The sequence below is a fragment of the Salmo salar genome, chromosome ssa06, assembly GCF_905237065.1.
Source record: "Salmo salar chromosome ssa06, Ssal_v3.1, whole genome shotgun sequence".
In the NCBI taxonomy this organism is placed as follows: domain Eukaryota; kingdom Metazoa; phylum Chordata; class Actinopteri; order Salmoniformes; family Salmonidae; genus Salmo; species Salmo salar.
The window spans coordinates 37,027,510-37,036,490 of NC_059447.1; the positions used below are offsets into that span (position 1 = coordinate 37,027,510).

The 8,981-nt window shown below is 48.4% G+C and overlaps 1 protein-coding gene across 2 annotated transcripts in view; it reads left to right on the forward strand.

The window, feature by feature from the left end:
- Nucleotides 1-8,981, forward strand: part of olfm2a (olfactomedin 2a) — an 87,812-nt gene that overhangs the window by 56,884 nt on the left and 21,947 nt on the right. The gene's annotated exons all lie outside the window — the stretch shown is intronic.

Below are 8,981 nucleotides of genomic sequence, written 5' to 3' on the forward strand. Positions count from 1 at the left end.
TGCAGAGAGACACACTCACTGCTCACTTTCCCTCAAATACTGTACTCCAGGCTTGGACACCCCTATTCTCTTTTTCATCTGTCCTTCATCTCCCTTTCTGACTCGCTGTCTCTCTTCTTCATCTTCCTCTCTCAGACCCCTTTTTATCCCCTTGCCCTTTTCTCAGACCCAATCTCTCTCTTCCTCCCCCTCTCTCTCTCTGCTTATGAAAGTTGTAATAGACTTCCCGTCACGCTCATAACGTGGGGAGCTGTAGATTTATAATCTAATTTATCCCGGCTTTACAGCGCTCAGCTCAGCTCTGCTCCGCTCCAGGGTCGGCCTAATGAAACACTGGAGGAAGTCAATCCTGCAGGCTTGAGCCCGCAGCGTAGCACAGCCGCAAACACCTAATTGGTTAATCCCCACTGTAGTTAGTTCATTGGGGCTCAACTTGTAATGAGGCTGGCTGTGAGCTGATGGGTGAGGCGGTGGATAGCTGTTGAGATATAGTAGATGTTTGAGGAGGTAGAGATGCCAGTGGCAGGGTGGTGGTACTGCAGGAGATTGGGTCACCACGATAGAGACACTGTGACATCACCCACAGGTGTGTTGAGCTCTCAATTTATCAGTCTTTATGGTCATTGGTCATTCTGTGATCAAAGATTGATCATTGGTTACTTATTTGGCCATTGATTACCTATCTCCCCATTGGTCATTCACCTGACCATTGATCACTTGTCTGAGCATTTATCACTCATCTGTTTATCCACTCAGCTCCTAGCGTTCAATCTCAATCTAAACTCAGCTAACTGTTTCTCTTTAGGACAATGTTTAGAGGTTAGAAAGAAACACAATCACCCATAGTTCAATGATGAGTGAGCTCAGTGATGGCCACAAATAATTCAGCCTTCTCCCCTCACCTCAACTCTCCTCACCTCAACTCTCCTCATCTCACTTCTCCTCACCTCTCCTCACCTCTCCTCACCTCTCCTCATCTCACCTCTTGTCACGATCCTCGTCTTCTGACGATATGTTGAAGTCACTGTCAGAGAAAGTGGACCAATACGCAGCGGGTTGCGTGGTCATCATCTTAATTTATTAAATAAATGTGAACACGTGAAAACAAGAAAACAATGAACGACTAGTGACAGTTTCACAGGCTATACATTCACTCGCAGTGCGAAATACAACTACCCACGAAACACAAAGACAAACACACCCTACTATATAGGACTCCCAATCAAAGTCAACTCAACACACCTGCCTTCAATTGAGAGTCCAACCCCAATCAACTAGACATAGACACACAGACATAGACCAGTGACAAACCCCATAAACATACATCAACTACCCTCTGCCACGTGTTGACCAAACTACAATAACCAAATATACTCTATACTGGTCAGGACGTGACAGTACCCCCCCCCCAAAGGTGCAGACCCCGGAATGCACCTACACAAAACACAGAAAAAACCCAAAACAACCAGAAAAATCCCCTAAACAAAAAAGGGAGGGAAGGGAGGGTGGCTGTGCTATGCCCCCCCTCCCCCACCCACCTATATGGGAGGCGGCTCTGGTGCGGGACGTGGACTCCGCTCCATCCCTGACGTAGTCCACTTAAGTGGCGCCCCTGACCTCGCCCGACTGGCGGGCGATTCTTGCCGCGACCGGCTGGCGGGTGTCTCTGGCTGCGCCCGGCTGGCGGGCGACCCTCGCTGCGCCCGGCGGCGATGACTGCGCCCGGCTGGCTGACGACCCTGGCTGCGCCCGGCTGGCGGGCGGCGATGCATGCGCCCGGCTGGCGGGCCACTCTGGCAGATCCGGCACGGCGGGCCACTCTGGCAGATCTGGCACGGCGGGCCACTCTGGCAGATCCGGCACGGCGGGCCACTCTGGCAGATCCAGAACGGCGGGCCACTCTGGCAGATCCGGAACGGCGGGCCACTCTGGCAGATCCGGAACGGCGGGCCACTCTGACAGATCCGGAACGGCGGGCAACTCTGGCAGCTTCGGGCAGACGGGCCACTCTGGCAGCTCCGGGCAGACGGGCCACTCTGGCAGCTCCGGGCAGACGGGCCACTCTGGCAGCTCCGGGCAGACGGGCCACTCTGGCAGCTCCTGACTAGCGGGCGGCTCTGGCAGCTCCTGACTAGCGGGCGGCTCTGGCGGTTCCTGACTGGCGGGCGGCTCTGGCGACTCCTGACTGGCGGGCGGCTCTGACGGCTCCTGACTGGCGGGCGGCTCTGACGGCTCCTGACTGGCGGGCGGCTCTGGCAGCTCCTGACTGGCGGGTGGCTCTGGCGACTCCTGACTGGCGGGCGGCTCTGGCGGCACCAGACTGGCGAGGCTGGGCTGACGCACTAGATGCCTGATGCGTGGGGCTGGTACAGGATGTGCCAGCCTGGGCACACGCACCTCAAGGCTAGTGCGGGGAGCGGGAACAGGCTGAACAGGACTAGGCTGACTATTGGGAAGCTTGGTCCGGGTTGCTGGTACCAGTCGTGCTAGACTGGGGGTACTCACTTCCGGGATACTCCGAGAGGCAGGAACCGGAAAGACTGGGCCATGGAGGTGCACAGGTAGCTGTGATCGCACCGCCTGCACAACCCGTCCTGGCTGGATGGAACTAGTAGCCCTGCACGAGCGGGGTGCTGGTACAGGGCGGACTGGGCTGTGCGTGCGTATGGGCGAGATAGTGCGCACCTCAGCGAAACACGGCGCTCTCCACCTTCTTCGCTCCTTCCTGCACTCACGGGTAGCTGGCTTATGGCTCTTCCTACGCCCAGCCAAACTACCCATGTGCCCCCCCAAAAAAAATTATTGGGGGTGCCTCTCCGGCTTCCTAGCCAGACGTGTCCCCCGGTAGCATTCCTGTTCCACCCCAGCCTTCTTCCACGGGCCCTCTCCGGCCAGTATCTCTTCGCAAGTCCACTTCTCACAATAATCCATATATTCAGCGTCCCGCTCCCTTCTCCGCTGCTTGGTCCTGTTGTGGTGGGTAGTTCTGTCACGATCCTCGTCTTCTGACGATATGTTGAAGTCACTGTCAGAGAAAGTGGACCAATACGCAGCGGGTTGCGTGCTCATCATCTTAATTTATTAAATAAATGTGAACACGTGAAAACAAGAAAACAACGAACGACTAGTGACAGTTTCGCAGGCTATACATTCACTCGCAGTGCGAAATACAACTACCCACGAAACACAAAGACAAACACACCCTACTATATAGGACTCCCAATCAAAGGCAACTCAACACACCTGCCTTCAATTGAGTCCAACCCCAATCAAGTAGACATAGACACACAGACATAGACCAGTGACAAACCCCATAAACATACATCAACTACCCTCTGCCACGTCCTGACCAAACTACAATAACCAAATATACTCTATACTGGTCAGGACGTGACACCTCTCCTCATCTCAGCTCTCCTCATCTCAGCTCTCCTCATTTCACCTCTCCTCATCTCACCTCTCCTAATCTCATCTGTCCTCACCTCTCCTCTACTCATCTCACCTCTCCTCATTTCACCTGTCCTCACCTCACCCCATCTCACCTCTCCTCATTTCACCTCTCCTCATCTCACCTCTCCTCATCTCTCCTAATCTCTCCACACCTCACCTCTCCTCATCTCTCCTCTCCTAATCTCACCTCTCCTAATCTCACCTCTCCTCATCTCTCCTCTCGTCATTTCACCTCTCCTCATCTCTCCTCGTCTCTCCTTTCCTAATCTCTCCACTCCTCTTCCCCACCTCCAGCAGGTATGGTACTGAATGTGTCACTCACTCTTCTGACTGTGCAGAGATAGAGAGAGAGATAGAGACAGAGACAAGCCACCGGCTCAGCAGCTAGAGGAAATTGCTTCCCTCTCCCTGAAATTAGACCCTTTTCCTATTTTCTCTGTCAGCCTTTCTTTAACCGCGTGTCCCTCTCTACCTCCTTCACTCTCTGTCTAAGTATCTCTCTGTCAATCTAGCATGGTAGGATGGCTGGTGGGGAGAGGATGGTGTGGTGTGGCAGACCCGGGTTCAAATAGTATTGGTTACCTTTCAAATACTTAGAGTATTTAATTGAGCCTGTCTGGAGTGCCAGATGGGTGGGATTTGCACTTTGGGGTTTTCTCCATTGGTTCCATTATGCCAGACGAACTTAATCAAGCTCCGTTCAAGCATTCAAAAGAAAACAAATACTATTTGAACCCAGGTCTGATAGAGACGCCCGGGGAGATAGGAGAGATCCTAGTGATGATTCATGTGGAGGGGGCAGGTCAGACGTCTTAAGAGCAATGTAATTTTCATTTTAGTGACTAAGACCCATTTGATTTGTAATCCCCCATCCCCCGTTGTTTTTATTAGCGCTGTCATCTCCTTAATGGGCTTTCGCATGGCAGCATTGACTGTGACATCCCCAAATCTGCCGCTTTACATATTCTATGTCAGCTGCAGCTCCTAATGGAGACATTTCTGGAACACCAGCAGCACCTCTCTCCTCTCCTCAAACACCCGTCTGGATCTGTCTGTGACTGTGTCGACTGTGGGAGAATAGGATTATAGTCAGGACTTGCTTTGCTGCCTCTTTAAACCTTGCTGAATGTTCAGTAGATTCAGAGCTCTTTTATCATCAAGCCTAAGTTAACATACATGTTGTACTACATACACAGTTCTCCATTCAACTCCCTGTCTGTCTCAGTCAGTCAGATACTATTCCAGCTTGGCATTTGAAGCGTATAGCTGTTCCCTTGATGCTCAGGAGATTGCTGTTAAAATGCTAATGAGTGGCTGGGAGCATGCATGCATGGTGTGAGTGTGTACTGTGTGTACAGATGCTAGATGAACCATTGTAAATTTGCCTGTTCTCATCCCGGGAGAGGGAATATAATAACAATCATATTTACATAAATAAGTGGGTGTTGTGTAACAAAATGTCAATTCACTTAGATCAGACTCCTATACAGCACTACTGCTGCTTATGGGGGCTGATGTTTACATGGATATAGATCTGCAGTTTGTGTGTGTGTGTGTGTGTGTGTGTGTGTGTGTGTGTGTGTGTGTGTGTGTGTGTGTGTGTGTGTGTGTGTGTGTGTGTGTGTGTGTGTGTGTGTGTGTGTGTGTGTGTGTGTGTGTGTACACGCATATCGACAGTATCTGCGCTCCTGGCGCTGCGAGACAAATTAGCACAGCTGCACCTCTACCCCAAGTTTCCTCCTCCTCTCCTCTGCTCCCCCTGCAGCCACCTGCTCCCTCCTCTGCCATTACGGGGAGATGAGGGAAATTGCTTCCAGAAGTAATAGGTGGGTGGTAATGAAATTGGGTGTGATTTTAATAAGCTCTTCATTTAAAAGTCAGTGTTATGAAACATTAATGAACAGGTGATGACTCTCTCTGCATGAACCTTCTCAGCACCAGTGAACTGGTTGGAGAACACAGTCATGTATGTGTGAAGATGTGATGATAAGAGGACATGAGGGCAGTGGTGGAGCATGTGTTGTACATGTGTTGTACATGTGTTGTACATGTGTTGCTGCACCAGATGTTTTGCATATTCATTTCATGATCATTAGGCTGATTATATACAGCTGGAGCATGTATGGTAGGCTGCATCATGCTGCTGCGTGTAATATTACTGCGCCTAATGTTTTGCATATTGCTTTGTAGTGTTAATGACTAGTGAAGGGAAAAACGGATACAGTTTCATATCGAGATATTTGCTTGTTAGTATTGGCCTACTTTAAATACATTTTTAGTGAGGGAAACATTGCTTTGTAGTGTTAATGCTAGTGACGGGGGAAAAATGGATACAGTTACATATCGGGATATTTATTCAGACAATATGTTGTATTGTGCCATTTTGACAATATCGCAATATTATTTTTGCGCTAATTGGCTGTACCTGCACCAAACTCCAGTATTTCTCCATCATCTTTTTAAATAGGGAGCCAATTTGTTTTCTGCACTTTTATTTCCATGACTGATCAAAACTCGTTTTCTCATGGCTCTCTCTTGTCCCTCCGCAGAAGACATATGGTGAGCAATATGTTTGGAACATCGAAACAAAATAAAATCACAGTATCAAATTGCAATACATACAGAATCGTGATAATCACAATATATATCGTATCGACACCTAAGTATCGCGATAATATCGTTTCGTGAGTTCCCTGGCAATTCCCAGCCCTATAATTGATCTGACATTTAGGCAGAGAAATACTGAAAATAGGAACGGATCAATAACATGCAAACCACACTGGCCATGTTGCGTGCGCAAGCGTTGCAAAATAAATGTACACATACATGTTATTGAGTTATTTCAACCACACCACTCGGCCTGTGAACGTGTGCAGTGTCTGTGCAGCCGAGCGCTAAACTAGATCTTGGTTCTAATTGAGACACTTAATGTCCAGCATCCAACCCCACGTGGGTATTTGAACGATGAACGAGGAGATATTAATCGTTGATAACTAACAAAAAACTCCAAGAGCGGAATTTTGATAATTTTTTGGCAATAGCATAAATGGAATGTATTTATTAAATTGTTAGAATGGATTGGCTCAGAACGGGATTGCTAGATGACCAGCTTTTCTAGAGTTAATAGTCGGAGTAAAGAAACGGGATTTTGTAAGACTGCGGGTCAAAATCCTGCAAAGATCCTGCAAAGATCCTGTAAAAAAAGGAACAAATGCAATTCAGGTGAAATAACAATCTCCCAGGACAAATTAGCTAGCAGCAGCAAGATAGCTAAATGTCCATGAATGTTTCATGTGTGTTTGACATGCCACCATATGAATATAGTTGTTTCAATGTTGGTTTTGATATTTTAACCTGTGTGTGATGATCGCGTCTGGTGTGGATGGACAAAATCAACATGCACATGATGGAAGATGCACTCTAGTGGCCGGTGTAGTCAGTATGTGGACACCCCTTCAAATTAGTGGATTCGGCTATTTCAGCCACACCCGTTGCTGACAGGTGTATGAAATCGAGCACACAGCCATGAAATCTCCATATTCAAACATTGGCAGTGGAATGGGCTTACTGAAGAGATCAGTGACTTTCAACGTGGCACCTTCATAGGAGTCAGTTTGTCAAATTTCTGCCCTGTTAGCGCTGCCCCGGTCAAGTGCTGCTATTGTGAAGTTGAAACGTCTAGGAGCAACAACGGCTCAGCTGCGAAGTGGTAGGCCACACAAGCTCACAGAACGGGACCGCCGAGTGCTGAAGCGGGTAAAAATCGTCTGTCCTCGGTTTCAACACTTACTACTGACTTCCAAACTGCCTCTGGAAGCAACGTCAGCACAATAACTGTTCATTCGGGAGCTTCATGAAATTTCCATGGCCAAGCAGCCGCACACAAGCCCAAGATCACCATGTGCAATACCAAGTGTCGGCTGGAGTGGTTTAAAACTTGCCGCCATTGTACTCTGGAGCAGTGTAAACGCGTTCTCTGGAGTGATGAATCACACTTCACCATCTGGCAGTCCGACAGACGAATCTGGGTTTGGAAAATGCCAGGAGAACGCTACTTGCCCCAATACATAGTGCCAACTGTAAAGTTTGGTGGAGGAGGTTTACTGGTCTGTGGCTGTTTTTCATGGTTCGGCCTAGGCCCCTAAGTTCCAGTGAATGAAAATCTTAACGCTACAGCATACAATGATAATCTAGACGATTCTGTGCTTCCAACTTTGTGGCAACAGTTTGGGAAGGCTCTTTCCTGTTTCAGCATGACAATTCCGCGGTGCTCAAAGCGAGCTCCATACAGAAATTATTTGTTGAGATCAGTGTGGAGGAACTTGACTTCCCTGCACAGAGCCCTGACCTCAACCCCATCGAACGCCTTTGGGAGGAATTAAAACGGCGACTGCGAACCAGGCCAAACTGCCCAACATCCGTGCCCGACCTCACTAATGCTCTTGTGGCTGAATGGAAGCAAGTTCCCGCAGCAATGTTCAAACATCTAGTGGAAAGCCTTCCCAGAAGTGTGGAGGCTGTTATAGGAGCAAACGGGGGACCAACTCCATATTAATGCCCATGATTTTGGAACGAGATGTTCAGCGAGCAGGTGTCCACATACTTTTGTTCATGTAGTGTAAGTAGTGGGTTTTTCTTTCATGCCCTGGACTGTTACCCCACTAAACAGGCAGCTGATTTGAAGATCATGCATGAAAAAACAGGATCATGCATGAAGAAGAGAATCAGATTCGTGGTTCTGAGATTGAACCAGTAAATGTGTCTGAGATTGAGGAGCCAGTTAAGACCTGCCACGTCCTGTCATGCCCCAGAACCCTCTCTTCTCCTCTCTGTGCCTCAGACTGATTAGACACACACATACTCCACCCTAATTCTCATTTAGGCAGCCGACAGAGAGAAGGAAAGGGAAAGGAGGGAGGGAGGGGGCAGAGAGGGAGAGAGACAGAGAGAGAGAGATTAGCCTCAGACTAGAGAATAGAAAGTTTGAGCTGCAGGAAACTCTGTGCAACTTGACGATGTAAAGGTGGAATAATAAAGAGCACAGACAGGAATTTTGCTCACAGTAACCGGCTAGACAGGCCACTGTGACATAAAAATATTACTGCCTATTTGAATAACATGGACGCCTAAAGCAACTTGAAAAATGAATGTGTAACAATACTTATCAGAAGTCATGTTGCTTGATGCTGTTTGCCATCATGTTTCTGTCATCATTTAGAGTTAATGTACTGAATCTTGTTTAATGTTTACCACGTCCATTAAAATTCACAGAGAGAGAGAGAGAGAGAGAGAGAGAGAGAGAGAGAGAGAGAGAGAGAGAGAGAGAGAGAGAGAGAGAGAGAGAGAGAGAACATTGGCTCCCAGGGTGGCTGATACTTTATACTCCAAACACAGTCCTCCTGTCCGTCCCCCAAGCCATTCTAATCTGATCGTCTTTCTCTCCACTTTCGGTGTCCTTAATTGCATTGCTCTTCTCTCTCTCATTACAATTGACTTTGTATTCTGTGTGGGGGTTTGTGTCCATATGCGTG